This window comes from Pleurodeles waltl, chromosome 2_1 (assembly GCF_031143425.1).
Source record: "Pleurodeles waltl isolate 20211129_DDA chromosome 2_1, aPleWal1.hap1.20221129, whole genome shotgun sequence".
NCBI classification, from domain to species: domain Eukaryota; kingdom Metazoa; phylum Chordata; class Amphibia; order Caudata; family Salamandridae; genus Pleurodeles; species Pleurodeles waltl.
This window is the reverse complement of record NC_090438.1, coordinates 338,472,358-338,498,962: the sequence shown is the minus strand read 5'-3', so window position 1 is coordinate 338,498,962 and position 26,605 is coordinate 338,472,358. Positions and strand designations below refer to the sequence as shown.

General features: G+C 49.6%; 1 long non-coding RNA gene across 1 annotated transcript in view; it reads left to right on the top strand.

Annotated features, from left to right (window-relative positions):
* LOC138264741 (uncharacterized) overlaps positions 1 to 26,605 on the top strand; it is a 70,017-nt gene that overhangs the window by 13,187 nt on the left and 30,225 nt on the right. The window contains exon 4 of the long non-coding RNA XR_011199296.1: positions 11,471 to 11,620. This is a non-coding gene — a long non-coding RNA (uncharacterized lncRNA). The remainder of the gene's footprint in view (positions 1 to 11,470; positions 11,621 to 26,605) is intronic.

Genomic DNA, 26,605 nt, shown 5'->3' with positions numbered 1-26,605 from the left:
CTCTGACATGAATATCATAGAAGATGTGCAGAGTACATGCTGTCTGTGGCTGTCACATATATAACTGAGGGAATGTGCAGGGCAGTACAGTCTATGACTCCAACATCTTTAATAGAAGATATGTGCATGGACTGTGCTGTAGCGGTACAGTGTGCATCTCCAAAATCAGTAATAGAGGAAATGTGCAGGGTAGATATAGGATATGACTCTGGCATCTGTAACCAAGGTGATGTGTACGGTACTGCCAATCCACTGTATGCCATTCCATTTTACACTTGTCCACTCAACACTACTCTACTATACACCACAACACTGCATGCCACAACACTGTACATTATTCTACTTTACTTCACTCCACTTTATGCCGCTCCATTCTGTGCCACTGTACTCTATGCTACTCTTGTTTAAACCACTCCAACCAATGGTATTTGACTTAATGCCACTCCAGTCCATAGCACTCTGCTGCACACCACTCCGTTCTATGCCACTGGACTCCATGCCACTGAACACTACTCCTCTCTATGTTATTCTACTGTACACTACCCCACTTTATGTCACTCCAATCTACTTCACTCCACTTTATGCCACCCCACTCTGTTATTCCATTCTACACCACTCTACTCTATGCCACTCCATTTTATGTTGCTCCCTTGTACTCTATTCTTCTCTACAACATTCATCTCTGTGCTACTTCACTTCATGCCACTATATTCTATGCCATTCCACTGTACGCCACTCCTCTCTACGCCACTTCACTCTACGCCTCTCCACTCTATGCTATTCCACTCTATGCTACTAAACTCTATGCCACTCAACTCCACACCACTCCTCCCTACACCACTCCACTCTACGGTATTCAACTCTATGCCACTCCACTCTATGCCACTCTGATATATGACATTCCACTCTACACTATACCACTCTATGACACTGGACTCTATGCCTATCTACTCTAATGCTATTCCACTCTATGTCACTCCATCTCCGCCACTCCACTGTACACCAGTCCTCTTTATGCCACTCCACTGTACATCACTCCACTCTAACCCCTCTCCACTCTACGCTATTCCATTCTTTGCCACTCCACTCCATGCCACCCCCTTCTGCGCTGCTCCACAGTGCTCTTTTTCACTCTATGCCACTCCACTGTATGATACTCAACTCTATGCTACTTTATTCTATCAGACCCTACTCTACTCCACTTCTTTGTGTGCTATATCACTCTATGCCACACCATGCAGCTCTGCACCACTCCACGCAATACTATTCAACTCCACTCTATGCCACTCTACTGTGCATCACAGCACTGCATGTTATTCATCTCTACACCACTCTACTCTACTGCACTCTGCTACATGCCACTCCACACTACGTCACTCCACTCTATGCCACTGTGCTATACACCAATTCATTCTGCACCTCTCCTCTCTATTCTATTCCACCCTACGTTACTTTATTCTATGCCATTACACTCTACACCACTTCTCTCTATGCCACTCCACTCTACTATTTCTGTCTATGCAAATCCACTCTATGCCACTCTATGTTCCATTCTACACCACTCGACATTATGCCACTCCATTCTATACCAATTCACTATGTACCACTCCACTCTACACCACACCACTCTATTCCACTCCACTCTATGCTTCTCCATTCCATGCCACTCAACAGCATACCACTACACACTCTACACCACTGTACTGTACACCACCCCAATCTACCCCACTCCACTTTATGTAACTCCGATGTACACACTCCACTCAATGCCAAAACACTGTACGCTAGTTCACTGTATGCCACTATACATTTCACCACTCTACTGTATGCCACTCCATTGTACACCACTCCACTCTACCCAACTCCACTCTACACCACTTCATCCTACCCACTTCACTGTATGCCATTGTAACATACTCCACTATCCCCTACACCACTCCATTGTACCCCACTAGGGTGTGTGTGTGTAGAAAGTCACTTTAAAGAGTGAGAGTAATGTTGCACATACCTTTCTCATGGTTGTGAGTTTCCATTGTGAATACCCCTGTTAATTGAACCAGCTATTGTAATGCAAAAGATGCACATATCATTCTGATGTTCAAAGGTTCATTTGAATTTTTCATTGACTTGAAAACATTGCGGATGAGCATACAGACAATTGATCTCTGAAAGTATTCTAAACACCACCCCACTCAATCAAGCGAGGAACTTAGATGTGATCATAGACTCCAATCTAACCCTTACACCATAAGCAACTTAAGTGAGCAAAAAGCAAATAAGGTTTTCACATGGATTCTTCAAAAAGCCGAAGCAACCATGTTGTTAGCAGTCTGTCACGTTGTAGATGCTCCTCAGACTCGGTGCGATGCAAATGGGAGTCCGCCTCCTGACACCACCAAGTCACCGATAAAAACCACGGTGCATTGGAGTAATCAGGTGAGGGAAGGAAGGGGAAGGAACAGCATGGAAGGGATATCTGTAATGAGAAGAATACACAGCGTTAATATTACTTTAGCCTATCTATTCTCGCAATGTCTCGCTAAAGCACCAACGACCGTACCTGCCAATATCTCCTAAGGGCAGGATTAGTCCCACACCTGTCTATGCTCCATCTGAATCATAGATGGATACCACAGGCCAACGATGAACACAGATAATCTCCTATGGGTTGTTCAACACCCACTCTTGTACAAGATAGACAAAAAATAGTGAGGAAACAAAACGAAGAGAGAGAAGAAAAAGAATAACGGAAAAACCCAACTCGGGCTCCTTTCGATAACTCAGTTAAAACACTGAGCCTCTTGTCATAGTCACGCAACTGGTAGAAATGACCCATTCTTTCTACCCCATGTGCTAAAAAGCAAAAAATGTCCCAGCAGTTCCATCCCCGTAAAAGTAAACATTAGCACAGCGTCACAGCAGAATAAAAATGTTCTCCAGCTCTGAAAACAACAGTTCCTGGGTATCGAACAGTTCAAGTACAGGAATGCCGTGCCTCGGATATCAACAGTGTCTTGGTCGAATAGGATAGTGGGAAAAAAGGCGAGGGAATCCGGCACCAGATCGGCTCACCGCTTACCAACTCGAGACTCCCGACGATAACGGGAATATCCCAGACTTGAGGGAAACGAAAGAGCAGCAAGTAATCCACTGGAAGCCGAACGAGAATCCACCCTCGAGAACGCCGTCAACAAGAGCCCTCGTTGACCATCCGACCTTGATTCGTGAAACGAATAACGCACAACGCTTCCTGGATGCGCGTGGTTTTACGCGATCTCTTCCGACGATAGACGTCATGGGATATGTAGTCCAGAAGTACTACAATATCCCGATCGTCAATGCAAGCGCCGCGGTTAACTCCTGACAGTACGCCCTCCTCCAAAGCGCCTCCTCGGACCAGGCTTAGAGGGATGACGGGCATGAAACAGCCGCACCGCCCTAGGGGCATGGACATTGCGTTCTGGCTCCCATGAATCATCCTCAGCATTGTACCCCTTCCATGAAACCAAATACCACAGCTTACCCCCCCGTCGTTTGGAATCCAACACTCTGCGCACCTCGTATTCCAGCTGCCCATCTCTGACCACCGGAGGCACCGCCTGCCTGGTCGCTGAAAGGGCCGGTTTCAAAAGGCTGCAATGAAACACCGGATGGGTCCGTAAGGAAGCAGGTAAATGGAGACGATAAGCCACAGGGTTTATCTTGCGTAACACCACATAGGGGCCAATGTAACGAGGATGAAAGACGCTACGCATCTTGAAGCGTATATACTTGGTGGAAAGCCACACTCTATCCCCTGGCTGATATGCCGGTCCCTCACGCCGATGTTCATCACCCCATTTCTTATACTGTTCTTTGGCCGTCTCCAGATTGAGTCGTATCTTCTTTTGCACGGATTGGAGATTCTTAATCACAGCATGAACCGTAGGTTGATCCGTGACATCCCTAGGTATGGTTATGGGCAACATCTCTGCGTGGAAACCCGTGTTAGCACGAAAAGGAGACTCCCTTATCGAGCTATGCCAAGCATTGTTGTATGAAAGTTCGGCCAGCCATAGCAACGAAACCCAGGATTCTTGAGCGTCCTTTGCATAGCACCTCAGATATTTCTTCAGAGTTTGGTTAAGGCGCTCCGTCTGGCCATCGGTTTGCGGGTGGAAGCTGGTGGACATGGCGGATTCAATACGCAGAACCTTACACCACATGCGCCAAAACCTAGCGACAAACTGGGGGCCTCTGTCCGAGATAATGGTTCTCGGTAGACCGTGTAACCGCACCACTTGAGACAAAAGTAGGTGGGCGGTTTGACTTGCTGTAGGCAGGTTTTTACAAGGGAGAAAATGACCCATCTTGGTAAGACTGTCGATTACCACCATGATAGCGTTGTACCCCTGGTCCATTGGTAATCCCACCACAAAATCCACGCTAATGGTTTGCCATGGCCTATCCGGAGTGGGCAAAGGCATCAGTTTGCCCTGGCTCTTCGCGTTTTCTCCCTTGGCTCGTGCACATATCTCACACCGAGCCACCCAGGCCGCAACGTCTTTAGCCCAACCTTCCCACCTGAAATGTCGTTGAACAATTTGCGCAGTTTTGGTGTAACCCGGATGACCAGCCGTTACCCCATCATGACACCAATTGAAGGCTTGCACTCGGAGTTCTTGTGTTGGCAAATACAAACGATTACCTTGCAACGGCATTCCATGCTTAAGGGTACGGTCCTGACTTAGTTCTGCCCATTTCTTCCACTGAACAGCAGACTTATGCTTAGAAATTTTTTCTAGGAAATGGGAGATATGAAGGGCGCAAATCACTCTTTCGGGTTTGATGATTGCTTCCTCGGGTCTTGAAACTCTGGTTCTCACGTCCTCTTGTCGGGACAGTGAATCTGCCTTGCGATTGTCAACCCCAGGACGGAAGGTCACCACAAACTCATATTCCGAAAAAAACAACATCCACCTCATTTGCCGCTGGGTAAGTTGTCTTGCCTCCTTCATATACTGCAGATTGCGGTGATCCGTATACACCGTGACCGGGTGTTGACCTCCCCAAAGGTAGTGTCGCCATTCCTGAAATGCCTTTTTGATGGCTAGCAGTTCCTTTTCTGCCACTGTATAGTTAAGTTCCGCAGCAGATAGCTTTCTGGATAAGAACGCAACAGGATGAAGCTGTCCGGTGGTTTTGTTTCGTTGAGATAACACTGCACCAATCGCTATGTCAGAGGCATCTGCCTCAACGATGAAAGGTGCATCTGGCTGTGGATGTTGAAGTATAGGTGCGGAGCAGAAGGCCTGTTTTAAAAAGCAAAAAGCCTCCTCTGCCTCCTCTGACCAAACAAAAGACACACCCTTTCTTAGCAACCTTGTTATAGGTGACACAATGTGGGAAAAATGAGAGATGAATCTTCTGTAGTAATTAGAAAACCCAAGGAAGCATTGCACGTCTCTCATACTAGTGGGTACTGGCCACTCCTGAACAGCCTGTATTTTTCTTGTCGACATGCAAAACCCCTCGGGGCTTAAATCCACCCCCAAGAACTCAACCTTCTGGACATGGAACTCACATTTGCTCAGTTTGCAAAAAAGGCTATGCTGTCGCAATGCTTGGAGTACTAAAGAAACATGGTCAAAGTGGCGCTCCAGGGATGTGGAATACACCAGAATGTCATCTATGTAAACGATTACGAAATGGTCTATGTATTCCTTGAGAACATCGTTCAGGAAATACTGGAATGCCGCCGGGGCGTTACACAACCCGAACGGCATTACCAAGTATTCAAACAGGCCATAACGGGTTTTGAACGCCGTTTTCCACTCGTCCCCTTCGCGGATTCTGACCAGATGGTAAGCTCCCTTCAGGTCCAACCTTGTATAGATTACCGCCTCTTTCACCTGGTCCAGTAACACTGGTATGAGAGGAAGAGGGTATCTATTCCGTACCGTATTCTTGTTCAGCATTCGATAATCGATGCAGGTTCTCAACTCTTTATTAGCTTTAGCTATGAAAAAGAGTGGAGAGGCTGCCGGAGAACAAGACGGTCTAATGAACCCAATCTCTAGGAAGTGATCCAAGTATTTTCTCAAATGCTTGGTTTCTAGGTCTGATAGAGCATAAACCCTACAAGAAGGAAGGAGAGCTCCAGGGATCAGATCTATCTTGCAATCGTACATACGATGTGGTGGCAATGTCTCAGCCCAACCCTCGTCGAACACATCCTTGAACTTGACATAAACGGAGGGCAATATCACTGTTTTCTCCACCACTGTGGCCAACTGTAACCCTTGAGCCAACGCTACCGTGGGGGGATCGTCGTACAAGAAGCAGCTATTCTCACACATCGAGGACTGAAAACTAACCGTCTTGGTTTGCCAATCGATAAAAGGATTGTGTTTTCTTAACCAAGGCATTCCCAAAATAATTTCGTACTGAGGAGCCTCTATTATATTCAGCCTGATTCTTTCTTTATGTTCCGGAGATACCCCATTGAAGATCAAACCAATGTCCTCCGTATGTTCTGTGAGGGGCCCAGAATTCAGCGGAGTACCATCAACCGCCAATACTGTTTCGGGGTCCTTTCTCTGAATGCTAGGAAGTCCCAATCTCCTAACCACCCCTGCATCTATGAAATTTCCCGTGGCTCCGGAGTCTATCATCGCCCATACTGGATGCTTTCGTTCTTTGGTCACCAACTCTACTGAAAACAAAAGGTGGGACGCCCTTTCTTCCTGTGGAAAAAGGGTTAAGGAAGTTAACCGTAGCACCTGTTGGGGTTCTGTAAAGGGCAGGACCTCTTTCTCAGATGTCTTTCCTGACATAACCGCCACTTTTTGAGTGGGGGAGTAGGAGAATTTTTTTTTTGGTTTGAGGGGACACTCTCTTACATAATGACCCTTCCTGCCGCAATACATGCACAACCCCTGTACCCTCCTACTCTCCTTCTCAGATTTCGACAAGGGTGCCCGAACGGCTCCCACGTCCATAGGCTCCCCACCAATCTCATTGGGAGTAGAAGCAGATCGCACCTCCCTTTCTGGAATGCCAGGTCGCCTATCACCCGCTCTACGCTCTACCCCTCTTTCTGCTAATCTGTGGTTCGGTCTCAGGGTAAGATTTACAAGGTCTGTACAAGTGGAAGGCTGCGGATCTATTTGAGCGAGTATATCCTTCATGTCGTCTCGTAAGCCTTGATAATAGAGAGACATTCTCTTTTCCTCTGGCCACCCTGATTCCGCCACCAGTCTATTAAAGGTCGTAAGATAAGTGACCAGATCAGACCTCCCCTGTCTCAGCTCCAGTAATTCCCTATCAGCACTAAAAGTGGTTGTTCTATGATCAAACACCCTCTCGAAGGCAGTCCGAAAGGCATTCCAATCTGTTAACAAGGGGTCATCGTTCCTGACTAATGGCACGGCCCAATTAGCTGCGTCTCCAGAGAGATAAGAAATAGCGAAAGCTACCCTGGAAAGGTTAGAGGGAAAGGACGCGGGTTTACAAGAGAAATGTAGAGGCAACATAGTCAAAAAGGCCTGAATTTTCTTGGGGTCCCCCGAAAACCGTTCTGGGCTGGCTAAAGGGATAGGAGGGGAGACATTCACGGTTACCTGTGGTGTGGATGCTGAGACGTTGAAGGGATTTCTAGTAAGCTTTTCTACCCTTTCTTTTAAAGCCGCTGCCTCAGCCCTAGAATTAGCCAACTCTTGTTGTACTACTGCTAACGCCTGTAATACATCATCCATAGATGCCATCTTTGCATCACACCGAGCGGGAGGAGCGTTATTCGTGGGCGCGTTATTCTGTCACGTTGTAGATGCTCCTCAGACTCGGTGCGATGCAAATGGGAGTCCGCCTCCTGACACCACCAAGTCACCGATAAAAACCACGGTGCATTGGAGTAATCAGGTGAGGGAAGGAAGGGGAAGGAACAGCATGGAAGGGATATCTGTAATGAGAAGAATACACAGCGTTAATATTACATTAGCCTATCTATTCTCGCAATGTCTCGCTAAAGCACCAACGACCGTACCTGCCAATATCTCCTGAGGGCAGGATTAGTCCCACGCCTGTCTATGCTCCATCTGAATCATAGATGGATACCACAGGCCAACGATGAACACAGATAATCTCCTATGGGTTGTTCAACACCCACTCTTGTACAAGATAGACAAAAAATAGTGAGGAAACAAAACGAAGAGAGAGAAGAAAAAGAATAACGGAAAAACCCAACTCGGGCTCCTTTCGATAACTCAGTTAAAACACTGAGGGGGTTATTCTAACTTTGGAGGAGTGTTAATCCGTCCCAAAAGTGACGGTAAAGTGACGTATATACCACCAGCCGTATTACGAGTTCCATAGGATATAATGGACTCGTAATACGGCTGGTGGTAAATCCGTCACTTTTCCGTCACTTTTGGGACGGATTAACACCTCCTCCAAAGTTAGAATAACCCCCTGAGCCTCTTGTCATAGTCACGCAACTGGTAGAAATGACCCATTCTTTCTACCCCATGTGCTAAAAAGCAAAAAATGTCCCAGCAGTTCCATCCCCGTAAAAGTAAACATTAGCACAGCGTCACAGCAGAATAAAAATGTTCTCCAGCTCTGAAAACAACAGTTCCTGGGTATCGAACAGTTCAAGTACAGGAATGCCGTGCCTCGGATATCAACAGTGTCTTGGTCGAATAGGATAGTGGGAAAAAAGGTGAGGGAATCCGGCACCAGATCGCCTCACCGCTTACCAACTCGAGACTCCCGACGATAACGGGAATATCCCAGACTTGAGGGAAACGAAAGAGCAGCAAGTAATCCACTGGAAGCCGAACGAGAATCCACCCTCGAGAACGCCGTCAACAAGAGCCCTCGTTGACCATCCGACCTTGATTCGTGAAACGAATAACGCACAACGCTTCCTGGATGCGCGTGGTTTTACGCGATCTCTTCCGTCGATAGACGTCATGGGATATGTAGTCCAGAAGTACTACAATATCCTGATCGTCAATGCAGGCGCCGCGGTTAACTCCTAACACAGTCTTCCACCTTGACCATGTCAATGGGTTATATCTTGATGGTTCCCTTTTAATAGTTTAGAAACTACCTTGAACCTAAAACTGCGTCTGTCAAACAGCTTGCCTTAGTCACATCAAGTCTCATTTCAGGTAATTTGCTTGTAATAGCTTAACAGGTCACTTTTCAAAGCCATATTTGTAGCTCACAGAACATTCCATTATAATAGATCATGCTTCCATCAGCAGAAACCACTCATATATTACCTAGCAAGAGCTGTAGCTCAAGGGTAGCTGAATCACTGACTGTAATTCCCATAAAAAAAACAATCTGGCAAACCCATTTTCACCATTATCCACTTAGCCAATTTCTCAAAGATAATTCCTCCTCAAATATGCAGAATGAACAATCATATTCACTTAGGGATAGCATGAAATCCTTGGCTCCTCATACCTTTATTACCACTTCACTCAAATTGGTAAGTAGATATGCTTGGCTGCACCTACTCTCACAATTGCAGCAAAACAGAGCATGTCTGTTGAAATGCATGTCACATCAATTAGGCAAAATGCTTCTGAACCTTACATTCATAGGATTACTATATCCAACACCACTTCAACTATGTCCTTGTAAAAGGGCATGTTATCCAGATAGAACCTTGAGTGCGTTTGCCTTTGTCAGGGTTTCGAAGATCCATACAAATGCTGCAATATAAAATAATATACTCTTTGCCTGCTTAATGATTGAGACATAAACTATTATGTAAAAAAAGCAAAAACATCCTGATCACTTTATCATGCAAAGCACTAGCAGATAAGCTAGGAGCTTTTTGAGAATTCTGCAGATTTCAATACAAGGGAAAGCGTATGGCACATAGTAGCCAGGGATTGCTTATACAACAAGGTACTAATGGGAACAAAAGATGTTCGGGTGCAAGGTTTATGTTCTTTATGCATGAAGCTTTACAGGAGAAGAGACTCCTTGTCTAAGTGAGAGAAATGACTTGTCTGGATCCTTTAGTTTCTCCTGAAAATAAGGTGTATAATAACATGCATTAAAATATCATGGGACTGTTCTTCTAACAGTTCCAATATTTGGAATCTAGATAACATTTGCCCTGTAAAGGCACTCTAAGAATGACTGTCTTCTGTACTTACTCTACTGTGCAGTAAGTCCCTATCTGCTTTCCCCATGGCTTTTGTCATTAACCTAAGAATGAAATTGTGTCACCCACATTAAAGAATAGCCCTGACTCTAAATAGGGACCGTAGACACTGAAATGATGAGTCTTCTTTGATTGAGGCTCTAAATACAGCACCAGGCAGTCCACAACTGCAGACAGTTTCTCTGTCTGCATCAGGTTGTTTTTGTTCTGGTTATATTGTAGTGTGTGTGTTGTCTTCAACCTAGAGATCAATCTCAGGGTGGTTCTGAAGAAGGGGGATTTAAAAACTTCTCACACTAGGTTATGGATGTTTTTTACAGCTAACAGTGAAGACATCATAGCCTTTAAAAGCTGCATTGAAAGACAGTCTAGAGATGAATAGGAAGAGACAGCCTTCTGCATTTTCTGCTATCACTTTTCCACTTCTCCACACAATGTCTGTCTCTCTAAGGGCAGGTGGCATTTATGTGGTGCAGTTAGCCATACACCTGCTCATAGTCTCAAAGTTGTCAACAAGAAAGCGGAGATCCAAAAAATATTTACTCACTTCCTGATAGGATCATTCATTTTGGAAGTTGGAAATAAGATTCCTACTGTGTCCACAGTGGTGTCTGTGATGGTCTGCTGCCTAAGCTGCGGAGTCCACTTTGCAGATGTTTTAAAACTTCTCTGTCTTGCTCGGCATGAACACACTACTTGCTAAATGGGATATAGCTGACCCTTGGAATGCCAAACAACCCTCCAAGGTTGCACACTGGCATACTGCAATGGTCTGGTACTCCAAACTAGAGGAACCCATCTATCTGGTCAGGGGCTGCCTACGTAAGTATACCACAATATGGGGTCAGTGGTTGACTTATTCTGGACTTAGTAATGGAGTAGGTACTGGTTAATGAGGAAAATTATATAATTACCCCCTTGGTTCAAGATATATGTATATGGTGGATGAACAAACTATATGGTTTTAGCATGGTTTCTCTTTTAAAATTAATAAAAGTTGATTGTAAAAAAAAGTCTGGAAAGTCTGTGTGCTGTTGCTTGTAACATGTGCCAACAGGTGTTTAAAAATACACACCACATTGGCAGAGACTCTTTTAACCCAAGAATAAGTTGCATCCTGTTCCATGGTTGGGGTGTGCGTGTATGTGAATGTGCATGTGGGAAAACATAAAGTTGAAAAATCTGGCCCCCAAGTTTTAAAGAAAGAGGACTGTCTTAACATATAGGTGTGGGGATTTTGCCATGACTTAGCCCGCTTTTATCAACATAGCTATGCTTCTGAATTCCTGTCCTGGATTGTTTCAGTGCCTGCTGTCAAAGAGACGCCCAATGGATATAAATGTGAAGAGTGCTTCAAAGACCAATCCACAGATGAATGCACAGTGACTGGGAAAGTTCAATGCATCGGGAAACAGACCACCTGTAGCAGCTTCTATGGAACTGTTGCCAGACCTGGTGAGATATGCAGATGTTTGTAATTTTTAGTTATGTATTCAATTTCACCAAACTACTTGGTTTCCAATAATTTCCTTCAAACTAAGGGCCAGATGTAGAAAGAATCCAGTGTGCAATTTCCTAATTGTGAATCTTTACAATTCAGAATTAAGTCATCACAAACTGCAAACTGCTATGTCTCAGACACATTAAATGATTTACAGTGGGTCGCAAATTGGCCCTCCACATACATATTCATGAGGCAGGTCACAATTTGCGACCCATTGTGAATGGCTACAGTCATACAGATGGAGGCCTGCCGGGGTTAGCAGACCACCATGTCTGTGATTGATTTTTAAATAAAGCAATCTTTCTTTTTGATATGCAGCCTGTTTTCCTGAAATGAAAATGGGATGCATTACAAAAAGAAAACTGTAAAAAATGATTTCACCCACATTCACAAAGGGGAAGGGGGTCTCTGATTTCCGAATGGGTTACTGCCTCCTCTACGGAATCAGTAAAGTATGAATGTTTTGCAACAACATTCTGGTTGCAAAACATTCATACATGCCAGTGCAATTCGGTATTAGGAAGGGATGCCCTCAAAACGTCCTGACCTACAAAATTGGAGAAGCAAATTGCAATTCAGTAGTAAGTTAATGACTCACATTTTGCCTTTTGTGCATGGCAATACATATTTTACTGGTTGCAAATGTCCCAATGGGCCGTTTGCGACTGGTAAAATGGTTTGTATATTTGGCCATAATGTTGTTTGCCCAATCAACAGTAACACTGAATATCTTTAGAGTGTACCATTCTACCAAATACATGATACAAATCATGTTCCATTGGCCAAATATCACTGATATCTGATCAAGCTGTTTTCATTTAGTGTCAATACTGATTTTGTTATCTAAGTGGTCTTTCTCATTGGTCTTACGTAAGCATGCAAAAATGGGGTTCAAACTACTCTAGATAAATCTTCCATATATGTGTATATGTATGTATATGTAAGTGTGTGGTATTTCTACATGACTCACTTAGAACAGATAAAAAGGAAACACTGCATAGGATCATAGGCAAGCTAAATCAAGGTACACATTATGGTGATCTCAGGGTTCGTGAAACGGAATCTAAAACGTCTTTAAGGTGTTTGTCTTGTTACATCCATTCTAAGCCCAGATGGCTGCTGCAGCACTGCACTACAACAAAATAATCAGGGTCTTTTATTAGCTTAGTCTTCACTGCATTGGTTGGTGTTTGTCAATGTAACCAGTTAAGGGATATGGCCCAGATTTACCAGATTTACTAATATTTTGTCCCATGGTTGCAACACACTTTTTTTCTGCATCCACAGTGCAAATTATTAATAGAGATTTACAAATCCACAAAAGGGCAGATTTGCATCGCCTTGCATGGCTTTGAAAAAAAAAGAAATGTAATGCATTGCCTTGTGCTGTGTTGCATGCATTACACTGCATCAGATAGTTGTTACATGGGTGGAGCACAGACGATCCCCGGTATCTACCAATGTTTTTTGATGCAAACATAGATTTACTAAAGACAGTAAACCTGACTCTATGCCAATTTGGTGCACCAACCCAAGAGAGGAATAAAGAGAAGAAATATTGTTATTGTGCCTCATTACTTCCTCTTCCCATGAGTTCTACATTTCACACAATACACAGAAAACATATGTCTCTAATGATTGATTTTGTATACTCCTGCATGAAAACAATCCTTCCTGGAATGCAGCCACGCTTGCACCATGGAGCAAGCATGCCTGTATTGATGCTAGGCAAACTCTAGTTTGCAGAATTGCACCATAACTTAGTAGATGTTGCTAATTGAGTCACTCTCCCTTTCATGCAAGGTAGAGCAGAAAGTCACCTTGCTGACTTACGTTGCCTGAAAGGTTAATAAATCTGCTCCTGTGTGCACCACTAATAAAATATTTAGGAGGTATGGCTATGCATTCCTCTGAATAAATGTTCATCTTACATCACAACCTCAGCTTTGTTCCTCTAACATGTATGCTGCAGTTCTTAATCTGACACCTACTTTTTTGTGAATTCCCAGTGTCTGCTGTCGCGTAGGCTTTCATTATTCTAATGAGACTGCTGGATTTGGAGCAGCAAGATCACCCACGGTGTGGGAGACTGAGTCTGACCCACTGCGGGTGACACCTGTCGTTCTAAATCCGGGTTTTGCTCCAGCTAACTAGCAGTGCCTCATCTCCACCAAGAAATAGAGATGATTGGGCAGCCGAGCGCATGACATATTCTTCTTCTCAGGAAAGTCGTAGTCACTCAGGTTTCATCTGGTTCTCTCATTCACAATTTGGTCTCATATATAAATGACAATAAGAAGCAGTATGATTTTGAAAGACTGGTTTAATAAAACGACTGCATTTTAGATAGCAAAGCGTGAGCTGCAATAACCTGGATTACACAACATGACAATATTAAAATGGTGACCAGGAGAGTGAAGCATGAGAATAATGCTATCATATTGTCACTAGAATATATGGACTATTTCCTATCTAAGTCATAATCTGAGCAAAGCATGTTAAGCTCTAATTCTGCCTTTCAGGTTCCCCCAGGAGGACGTCAACCCTCATACCTGAGCAAAGGGCTGTAGTCTGCGTTAGTATCTGCAGAGAACCATTCAGCAACCAGCATACAGTCGTGGTTCCCTGGCTGGAATCTCCCTCTCAGCATGTAATGGGACTAGGAAGCTTTTTTATAATAACACAGCTGATGTTCTAAGAAAATATCCCTACGTAAGGATGTGTATTTTCTACGAATGTTGGAGACTAAACTCAGCACAACATCACTATGAGTATATGAAGTACACAACAATTACATTTTCATGATAACAAAACCAGGTCCTTGAAATTTTCTTTGTTCTGCAGTCAGTAACAAACACAGCCATGTAAGCTCATTGTGCATCAAATCCACTTTTTAAATTGTTAAGGACACATAGGCCCTCATTTTAACAATGGCAGAAAAATCCACCTACCGCCAGGGCGACGGCCTCCAAAAGACCGCGACCGTGGCTACCTACCGTCCACCATAATATGACCGTATCCGTAATTCCGCCAGAAGGATGGCGGAATTCCGGCTACGGTCATGGGGGCGGACGGCAGTAAGGTGGCACTGCTACCAGCAGCAGCGCCACACCAGGAGAACGTTGCTGACTGTATCATGAGCCATGATACGGCCTGGCGGTGTTCCGCTGGCGGACGCTGCTGCTGGCAGCAGCGCCGCATCCTGTCTCCTGCTAGAGGACATCCTGCAAGCAGGTAAGTAGGGTTCTCCAAAAGGGGAGGGTGTGGGGGGTGTTGTGTGTGTGTTTGGGGGTGTGTGTGTCTGTTTTTGCATGCGTGCATGCGTGCATTCGTGCGTGAGTCATGTGGAATGCGTGTGTGAATGCATGAATGTGAGTGTATGTGTACGTTGTGTGTTGTGAATGCGTTTGTGCTTCAATGTATGTTAATGTAATGATGCGTGGGTGGATGTGGGTATGCGTGTGTATATGAGTGTGTATATGTGTGTGTAGGAGTGTTTATGTCGGGGTGTCAGGAGGGGGAGGGGAAAGCTGTGGGAGGACTCTGGGGAGAGGGAGGGGTGTGGGGAGACACCTATCAGTGTTAGGGAAGGAATTCCCTGGCACTGATAGTGCCTACCGCTATGGTTTTTGTGGCAGAAAGATTGCCACGAAAACCATGGCGGTAGGCCAGGTCATAATCCTGAGGGTGGGATTGTGACGGCCGCATGGCTGGAGACCGAAGTCTTTAGCCCAGAGGCTATTACCACCTTGGTGGACAGAGTGGTACATTGGCGGTTTGGCTATAGCCAAACCGCCAATGTCATATTTTGGGGAAAGGTACCGCCAGCCTGTTGGCAGTACCTTTCCCCAAAATACGGCCTTCCGCCATGGTCGTAATGACCCCCATAATGTGTATGACGACTCAGGACTAAAATAAAAAGTGTGTCCAGTCAGTGCTTGGAAATAAATATTGTGCTCTTTAACATAATATTGAGCATAGCTAGGTTTCCAATTTGCTAGGCAAGAAAACCTGAGACTGGTTGAAAGAGTAATCAAAACCAGGGATTCCATTTCTGACCCAAATGGCAGGTGTACCTTGCATGCATGAAGATGGTGGGTAGAAGGTTGGTTCTTATGTCTGATACCCCCATATGTTAGGCCTGTCAGCCTTAGGGTACTTACCACAAACTTTTTGCCTTCTTTCCTCAAATTTTTTGCTATCTGTCTTTTTATATGTCAACGGCGTTTCAAACCCACCCTGAATACAGGGGTCCCATCAGGACACACAATGACTGGTGTCTTCAGCGGGTAATCCATGGACCATGGATTTCCCACTGAAGATGATGCATCTGTGCACACTGGAAGCTTTACCTAATCATAGATTCAGCATTTTGTAAATTGAAGTCTGCAGCTGTTGGTCTCATCTACCTGCCCTGTGAGTACCTTCATTTTGACTGATTCGCTGACTCACCAATAACACTGAGGATTAATATCCCAGTTGGATGAAACTGTGCTTCTGTAATTACTTTGAAAAAATCCAGTCTTACCTTGGGCAACCATCTCCCAGGTCATCTTGTGTCCCGATGAGACCCCTGCCCTGCATTCAGGGTGGGGTTGAAATACCATCGACATATAAAAAGACATAGGTGGTCATTCTGACCTCGGCGGTAAAAGGCGCCTACCGCCGGTCAGAAATCCTCCATAATTCCGCCGCGGTCGCGGTAACCCGCCACGGTCATTCTGACCCGCAGCAGCCAAACCTTCGAAAATCCGACAGCCACAACAGACCGCCAGACCAGCGGTCGGCGGAAAAGTGGAGGTGACCAAACCTCCACCGTCACGCCAGCAGAAATACGCCCATGCCATTACGACCCACGAATCCACGCGGCGGTCTTTCAAACGCGGTTTTCCATTGGCGGTACACACCGCCGCGGTCAGAATACACACAAACGAACAAAACTCAGCCACATTGGCCGATTTGAATTCCACACACCTGATACACATACACACACCACTCCCACACACACAATACAATATAAAACACACACCCACATCACCCACAAACCCCTTCGACCAAAATCCTAAAAGAAGCACTGAGAGACACATCAGCGATCACAGAATACCATCACACAGAGGCACACTACACCATCACCAACACAATATCCACACACAAAACAACACACACCACCACACTCAACACACTTAACTACACATACTCCACCCCACCCATCATACACACCACTCCATGGCACCCCAAAGACACCCCCGCTTCTCAGACGAAGAACTCAGGGTCATGGTGGAGGAAATCGTTCGGGTAGAGCCCCAGCTCTTCGGCACACAGATCCAATACACCAGCATTGCCCGGAGGACGGAGCTATGGCAGAGGATTGTCGACAGGGTCAACGCTGTGGGACAGCACCCCAGAAATCGGGAAGACATCAGGAAGCGATGGAACGACCTACGGGGGAAGGTGCGTTCCATGGTATCCAGGCACAACATCGCCGTGCAGAAGACTGGCGGAGGACCCCCACCTCAACCCCCACAATTTACAACATGGGAGGAGGAAGTCTTGAACATCCTGCATCCTGACGGCCTCGCAGGAGTCGGCGGAGGAATGGATTCTGGTAAGTTGAAGCTGCACTACTGCTTCCCCCCCACCTGCATGCCAAATCATACCCCAACCCTCACCCCCATCCTCGAACCCCACCCTCACCCCCACCCCCATCATCACCCCCACCCTCACCCCCACCACCATCCTCACCCCCACCACCATCCTCACCCCCACCCCCAGCACACCTATTCCCTGCCAATGTCTCACTATCACAACCCACACATCCCAAAACCTAGGCCTGCATGCGTCCACTAAGCATGGACACCCATCACCAAAGCATGCCCAATGCATATACACATCCCCCCCACAAGCCACCCTCACCAAAGCCCCCACACACGAATGCCAGCACTTGGGGACACGGGAACCCACAGATACACCCATATGCCACACATTGAAACTATAACCATACCTCTATACCCCTGCAGGACCCGACCGTCAACACCCCGCCACGGAGGGCCCAGAATTCTCCACACCCCCCACCCAAAAGGCCGTCAGCGATGACAGCAGCTCTGTCGACCTGGACACTGATGACCAGCCCGGACTATCGGGGACCTCTGGACAGTCGGTTCCCCTCACACAGGCACAGGCCACTACAGACCCAAACCCCTCTGGGAACACCAGCACAGCTCCCACCCAGCGGGCCCATGCCTCTGTCTCCAGGGCGCGTCAATCTGCGGTGTGTCTACCACTACAGGGCACCCAGGATAACCCACCACCCCAACAACAGGGACCTGGGGGCAGTGGTAGTGGGCACACCGGCCAGGGGGCAGAGGCCCAGGGAAACAGGGAAACTCGGAGGGCAGCTGTGCGACAGGGGGGGGACGGGCCCAGGGAACCCACTCTCCACGAGGCCCTCACCACCATCATGGGAGCATACAACCACTCCCAGGAGACGATGGCGACGGTACTGGCCCGGTTCCAGGAGATCCAGGTACTGCAGGAGGAACACTATCGGGGGTACAGGGAGGACATCAGAGCCCTCACCTCCACCCTGGTTACCATGGTAGGGCTGCTGCAGGAACTCATCAACACCAGGACGGACACTCAACAACAACAAAGGGCCCCTGCAACTAGCCTGGACCAAGAACAGCCAACCACCTCCGCCGGCGCTAGTGGACAGGAGGCCCCCGCACAACAGCAGCCCACCAGACCCCCACCTCCTGCAGGAGAAGAACCACCCCGCAAGAGGGCCCTGAGATCTCGCAAGAAGACAGAGTAGGATGTCAAGACCCCCACCAGCAAAGGATACCACCTGATGTCATCCCACTGTCCCACATTGTCACCCTGTCCTTCCTTGAACTGCCCGTGCTCCATCTCTCCACAGGCCTATGGACAATGCACCTGTGTGACTGTTACTCTGGACTCTGCCATGGACATTCCTTCACCATAGCCCCCACCCACTTGAAACCACCCATCCCATTTTGAGCACTGAAATAAACACCTATTTTGCACAAAACTATCTGGAGTCTGGCTGTGATTTCAAAATATTGTAATTGACATGACAGTGCAAATATGTCCTTGTACATAGTGAAGTCAACAAACAGCTGCCACAAAGCTGTAGTCCATGGGGAAACGAAGCACAGGACTCGTAGTGGGGACCCCAGATCTGAAATAGGGAGGGAAAAGCCACAACTCAGTCATCATACACTGGGGCAAATAGACAGGCAGCAGAGATGCAGGAGAGTAGTTCACATTTACTAAATTATGTTTCAATTGTTACCTGTGTCCTATTGGAAGTACTGTTCAATGATTCTGTCCCTGTTGTCTGTTTCAGCCCCGTCGTCTTCCTCCTCGTCACTCTCCACAGGTTCCACAGCTGCCACAACACCACCGTCTCGACCATCCTCCTGCAGGAAAGGCACCTGGCGGCGCAAAGCCAGGTTGTGAAGCATGCAGCAGGCCACGATGATGTGACACACCTTCTTAGGTGAGTACATTAGGGATCCACCTGTCATATGCAGGCACCGAAACCTGGCCTTTAGAAGGCCGAAGGTGCGTTCGATCACCCTCCTAGTACGCCCATGGGCCTCATTGTACCGTTCCTCTGCCCTGGTCCGGGGATTCCTTACTGGGGTCAGTAGCCACGACAGGTTGGGGTACCCAGAGTCCCCCAATAGCCATACACGGTGTCTCTCTAGCTGTTCCATCACGTAAGGGATGCTGCTATTCCTTAGGATGTAGGCGTCATGCACTGACCCTGGGAATTTGGCATTTACATGCGAGATGTACTGGTCAGCCAAACACACCACCTGGATGTTCATGGAATGGTAACTTTTTCTGTTCCTGTACACCTGCTCCCTGTCTCTTGGGGGAACCAAAGCCACATGGGTCCCATCAATGGCACCAATGACGTTGGGAATATGTCCAAGGGCATAGAAATCACCCTTCACTGCAGCCAATTCGCCCACCTCAGGGAAAAGGATGTAGCTCCTCATGTATTTCATCAGGGCCGACAACACTCTGGATAACACCTGCGAAAACATGGGCTGAGACATCCCAGAAGCAATTCCCACTGTTGTCTGAAATGACCCACTTGCCAAGAAGTGGAGTACTGACAGGACCTGCACCAGAGGGGGAATCCCTGTGGGTTGGCGGATGGGGGACATCAGGTCGGGCTCCAGCTGGGCACACAGTTCATGTATAGTGGTACGGTCAAGCCGGTAGGTCAGGATAATGTGGCGTGCTTCCATTGTCGACAGGTCCACCAGCGGCCTGTACACGGGAGGATTCATCCGTCTCCTCGCCAAACCCAGCGGACGGTGCCTAGGAAGGACAACATGGAGCACACAGTCAAGCAACCCACAGGTACGTACTCACAGCTTGCACAGTAAACAATTCTCTATGCAGTGAATGGCGTGTCTGAGTGGCTATGCAAGGCCTAGGCCTGTGTGACGCAGTTGAAATTGAGCCATGTGGACCCTCGAAATGGCGGCTGCCTGACCTGTGAAGTGTGACAATGGGATGTGAGGTCAATGCGCTGGCGTGGCACACCGCGTCGGTCGGCGGTCGAAGACCGCGGCGCGAAGCCGCATTGGTTAACATTGAAGCCTATGGGTTTCAGGAGCCAATGGCGAAGGGCGCCGGCGGTGGCGGTACGCACCGCCGCGGTACGCACCGCCGCGGACGTGACCGCCATTTTCTATCTACTTATTCACTTGCGACTTGAACTTTCACAGGAGAGGACCTATACTGCAAGTGTTGCTGTGACCTCGGTCTGGAAGGGACAATGGCTGCTGCGCCTGGGGAAAGGGCCCCTGCCTTCACTGGAGAAGAGTTGGAGAAACTTGTGGATGGGGTCCTCCCCCAGTATGCGCTACTCTACGGTCCTCCAGACCAACAAGTGAGTTTAATTCAATATGGATTTGGGGCCACTGGCTGGCTTGGGGGCCTGGCGGGGGGCCTGGCGGGGGGCCTGGCGGGGATGGTGGGCATGTTGGGCATGGCGGGGGGCATGGCGGGGGGCCTGGCGGGGATGGGGGGCATGTTGGGCCTGGCGGGGGGCATGGCGGGGGGCCTGGCGGGGATGGGGGGCATGTTGGGCATGGCGGGGGGCATGGCGGGGGGCATGGCGGGGGGCCTGGTGGGGATGGGGGGCATGTTGGGCCTGGCGGGGGGCCTGGCGGGGAGCCTGGCGGGGATGGGGGGCATGTTGGGCCTGGCGGGGGCATGGCGGGGGGCCTGGCAGGGATGGGGGGCATGTTGGGCCTGGCAGGGGCATGGCGGGGGGCCTGGCGGGGATGGGGGGCATGTTGGGCCTGGCGGGGGGCCTGGCGGGGGGCCTGGCGGGGATGGGGGGCGTTGGGCCACTGGCAACGAAAATGCAGACATACTTGAACGTGGTATTTCTCCCTCCCTGTACGTGTCACATAGGTCCGCGCCCATGAGAAGATCGGGATTTGGCGTGCCATCGCCAAGGAAGTCCGGAACCTGGGGGTCCACCATCGACGGGGCACCCACTGCCGCAAGAGGTGGGAGGACATCCGCCGCGGGACCAAGAAGACCGCCGAGTCTCTGCTGGGGATGGCCTCCCAACGTAGGCGGGGTGCCTGCCGTCAACTGACCCCCCTGAAGTTCCGGATCCTGGCGGTGGCCTACCCTGATTTGGATGGGCGCGTGAGGGCAGCACAGCAGACACAAGAGGGTGAGTACAAGCATTGTCTACTCTGTTGTCGCGCAGTGGAGGTGTCTGGGTGGGGGAGGAGGGCTGTGGGTCCCCCTAGGCCAGGGCGATATCTGTAGGCTGGGCACCCCCGTAAGCCCCTGTGTCCCCAGCCACCACCCTCAGTAGTGTGCCAGTACAGCCATCCCTGGGCCGTGTCATCCATGGGTGCAGTTGTCAACTCTAGGCGTGTAGGGCATGTTTCACGGAATGCGTAGGGGACCCCAAGTGCGCAACTTAGTGCAGGGGGCATCTGTGTCTGTCATGTCCGCTAACTGTACCGGTGATCCATGTACTCAAAATCTCTTTATTTCTCTCCCCCCCCCCTTTTTGTTTGTCTTTCTGTGCTTGTGTGCATCAGCATCATCAGGCGGAGGAGAAGTGGCATCGGGGCAGGAGGGAGCTGCATCTCACATGGCCCAGGAGGGCCATGCCACAGAGTCTGACTGGACCAGTGAGACAGAGGGCGAGGGGAGCTCCACAACGGGGACGACTGGACCCTGCAGCGACACGGACACGTCCTCGGAAGGGAGCTCCCTTGCGGGGGTGGCACCATCCGTGCACCCCGCCATTACAGGTACAGCCGCCACCCAGCACACCATCTCCGCCCTCCCAGCAGCCCCTCAGCGTTCGCCCCGTGCCCGCTCTGCCAGGAAGCCGGGCATCTCCTTCGCCCCAGGCACCTCAGGCCCTGCCCCTGTTACCCCCGCTGCCCTCAGTGAGGAGGTCATTGACCTCCTCCGAACGTTCATTGTTGGCAGACTACCCTTTTGAATGCCATCCAGGGGGTGGAGAGGGAGGTTCATCGCAGCAATGCGTACCTGGAGGGCATTCATTCGGGTCAGGCTGCCCATCAGCGATCGTTCCAGGCTCTGGCCTCAGCACTGACGGCAGCCATTGTCCCTGTCTCCTGCCTCCCTCTACTAACTCCCTCCTCCCAGTCTCCTGTTCCTCTGCCTGTCCCACCCACACCATCAGACCAGCCTGCGCACACCTCAACACCCAAGAGCAGCTCATCCAAACATAAGCACCACAGATCACGCAGACATTCACACAAGCAACATTCCGATGCAGACATGCCAACAGTCACTACCACCTCTGTGACCCCCACCTCCTCGTCTCCCTCCTCCCTCCCTGTGACGTCTACACTCACACCTTCATTCACCTCACCATCAGCCAGTGTTTCCATCACCAGCACACCCTCCAGTCCAGTCCGCACACGTGCAGTCACCACCCCCACTGCCATTTACACGTCCCCTGTGTCCTCTCCCACTGTGTCTGTCACCCCCTCTTCCACACCACACAAACGCAGCCACCCACCCACCCAACAGCCATCCACCTCACGACAGCCTCCCGCTCCTGCACCTGCACCCAAAGACAGCAAACTTGTCTCGCCTACAACCACATCCTCTCCCTCCACTCCCATTCCCACTGTACCTACCACTATCCATTGTCCCAGGAAAATCTATCTCTCTACTGCTACCTTCTTTCCTGACCCTGAGCCCCCCCCTCCTTCTCGTCGGGGTAAGAAGAGCACCTCAGCCACCACCAGCCCTGCAGCCCCCTTGACAAGGGTGCAGGGGTATTGGAGCCCACCAGCCCGCAGGTCTGGATCTTCGCCCAGCAGCAAGGGGACAGCCAGCCCACCCTCTGGGAAGAGGAGCAGAAGGCGGAAGGGCCGCCGCCGGAGCCCGGGTTCTATATCCCCCCAGGACACTAGCCAGCCACCATCAACAGCCACAGCTCCAAAGGGAGGAAAGGGCCACAGACTCCCGACTAAGGAGGGCAAGGGCAGCAAGGCGGAGAAGTCAGGCAGCAGGCCTGCTGCCCATGGAGGACCCGTCACAGCTGCCCAGGAGGAGCCCGCAACCCCCATAGCCGCTGCCCAGGGAGGAACCGGCACAGCTGCCCCGGGAGAGCCCACCACACCCATAGCCGCTGCCCAGGGAGGACCCAGCCCAGCTGGCCAGGAGGGCCCCACCACCCACAGCCCAGGTGGGCATTGAAGGAGCACCATCCCCGCTGCCCAGGAGGGCACCACCAGCAATGAGCAGTTGGCCATAGAATGGCCGCCGTCTCCAGCACCGCTCCGCTGGGGACCGCCGTCTCAAGAACCGCTGAACTGGGCCCTTCAAGGCAAGTACCGCTGAACTGGGCCCCGCCGTCTCCAGCACCGCTCCGCTGGGGACCGCCGTCTCAAGAACCGCTGAACTGGGCCCCGCCGTCTCCAGCACCGCTCCGCTGGGGACTGCCGTCTCAAGAACCGCTGAACTGGGCCCTTCAAGGCAAGGACCGCTGAACTGGACCCTTCAAGGCAGGGACCGCTGAACTGGGCCCTTCAAGGCAAGAACCGCTGAACTGGGCCCTTCAAGGCAAGAACCGCTGAACTGGGCCCTTCAAGGCAAGAACCGCTGAACTGGGCCCGCCGTCTCCAGCACCGCTCCGCTGGGGACCGCCGTCTCAAGAACCGCTGAACTGGGCCCTTCAAGGCAAGGACCGCTGAACTGGGCCCTTCAAGGCAGGGACCGCTGAACTGGGCCCTTCAAGGCAAGAACCGCTGAACTGGGCCCTTCAAGGCAAGAACCGCTGAACTGGGCCCTTCAAGGCAAGAACCGCTGAACTGGGCCCCGCCGTCTCCAGCACCGCTCCGCTGGGGACCGCCGTCTCAAGAACCGCTGAACTGGGCCCTTCAAGGCAAGAACCGCTGAACTGGGCCCTTCCAGGCAGGAACCGCTGGCCCTTTGGCAGACGTGGCAGGGCAGGATCTGTCTCGGGCAGGGCTGCAGGATGTCCTCTGGCCAACATGCCTCCTCCAGTGGCAGTGGAGTCTGTTATGGACTGTTTGGACTGTGGCTTTGCACTCCCCAGGATGGCCCAGTGGGCAGGCCACCCACTGTATGGACTGTATGGACTGTGGCTTTGCACTCCCCAGGATGGCCCAGTGGGCAGGCCACCCACTGTATGGACTGTATGGACTGTGGCTTTGCTCTCCCCAGGATGGCCCAGTGGGCAGGCCACCCACTGTATGGACTGTTTGGACTGTGGCTTTGCTCTCCCCAGGATGGCCCAGTGGGCAGGCCACCCACTGTATGGACTGTGGCTTTGCTCTCCCCAGGATGGGCCAGTGGTCATGGAGTCCCCTCGTGGATCTGGCGTCGTGTACTCAAGTGGCTGAGGTGCCCCCCCTTCCCTTCCCCCTGAGGTGCCTGTCCTTTTTTCTTTCTGATGCCCCTGCAGTGTTCTCTCCGTGGAGTTCTTGTCGTGGGACTGGGCCTTGCCCCTTTGCTCAGGACCCCTGTGGTCCACGGACAGTGGTTGGACTACATTTAGTAGATGTATATATTTTGTACATAGTTTATTTATTTATTGGGATTACTGCTGTCCATTTTTCAATATATCTGCCCGTTTAAGATCTCTTCTTTTGGTCTTTGCATTATTTCGGAGGGGGGGGTTTGTGGGTTGTGACAGTGATCTGTGGGAATGCATTGATGTGTGTGTTGTAGTGGGTGTGGGTGGGTGGGTGTGTGCCGGTAATCTTTTCCCTCCCCTGTGTCGTAGGTGCAGTACTCACCGATGTCTTCCGCGCCGCCGGGCGTGCTCCTGGTACAGGAGCAGGTATAGGAGTGCGGGGATGACCTGCAACTTGGGTTCCATACTGCCGGAATCTCGCGTGGAGTATGTGGAGGTGAGCGTTTTCCCGTTCGTAGTCTGTTTCCGCCGTGTTTTTATCGGCGGTGCTCCCGCCCCGGAAAAGGTGGCGGATTGGTGGGTCGTGATAGGGTGGGCGGTACATTGTCTGCCGCCTGGCTGTTGGCGGGGACCGCCGCGCTGTTTGTTTGTTCGGGCGGACGGAGTGTTAATGCGGCGGGCTGTGTTGGCGGTTCCCGCCAGGGTCAGAATTGCATATTTTGGACCGCCGGCCTGTTGGCGGGTTGGCCGCCGCTTTATCACCGACCGCCAGGGTCAGAATGAGGGCCATACTCTTCTAGTGCTTATCTCACAAGGGCAATTGTCCTGTGGCTGTACCTGTCTAACTATTAGATGTGTCTCTCTTTATTTTTGTATCAATTAAATAATGACTGCACAAAATGGTTATCCTAATTGTTAAATTTGGTGTTTTTTTTCACTTGGGGTGCACTTTCTAACTATATATATTTGGGGCACTTATTACACAGATTTTAACACCATCTTCATGTTGAAATTCATGATATTTGCTCTTGATTAGTTCAAATGCAGAACTTCCTGCATGATCTCATATTTTAACGAACAGAGTTTCATGTGAATGTTTGTTTTAGGCTCTAGTAGGCCTGAAGTACTCCTTGTGCCACCCACTTAAGTAGCACTTTAAAACAAGTACCTTGGCATTTAAGCCGTCTTGCCAAGCCAAGCCTTAAACTCCCCTTTTATTGCGTGTACACCACCCCTAAGGTGGGGATTGGGTAGCATAGAGGGCAGGGTGCAATGTAGTTAAAAGGCAGGACTCATACTTTTAAGTTTTACTTGTCCTGGTAGTGAAAAACTCTTAAATTCAGTTTTTACTATTATGCGGCCTGCCCCTCCCATAGGATAACTCTGAATATTCCTTATTACATTTAATGAGCTGTAGTTCCTGAAATGGAAGGCGTAAACCTGTCATCTTTAGTACCTATGAAACTGTAATAATAAATCCTCTTTAATGACAAAGTTGAATTTATCATTACAGTTTTGTAAATGCCACTTTTAGAAAGTTGGGATTTTCCTTCTCTTAACCCTGTGTGCTTGCAGTCTGTCGCCAATATATATCTGGGATGGGGTAGGAGCTGGACATGTGCATTCCCTCTAGACAGCCACACACGTTTGAGCTTAGGAGTGACTGATGTGACATCAACATCCTGATGGGCAATCCATAGCAGGGAAGGGCTGACACACCTGAATAGTCAATGTCCTGTCCCACACAAAGGGTAGCGTAGCCCCCTTTAATGAGTCTGGAGCCAGGGCAAGAAGGGAGGACTGTTATGCACTTCAAAGCCCTTTTGTGAACTCTCCCCCAACTCAAAGGCATCACTGTATAGCAATTGTTCAATCAATTAGGATTTGTAAAGCGTGGCTAATCACCCAACAGGGTATCCCAGGGGCTCATACTAACAGCCAGGTCTTGAGGGGACTTCAGAAGGCGAAGGCAGTCAAAAAGGGAATAGCAAGAAGA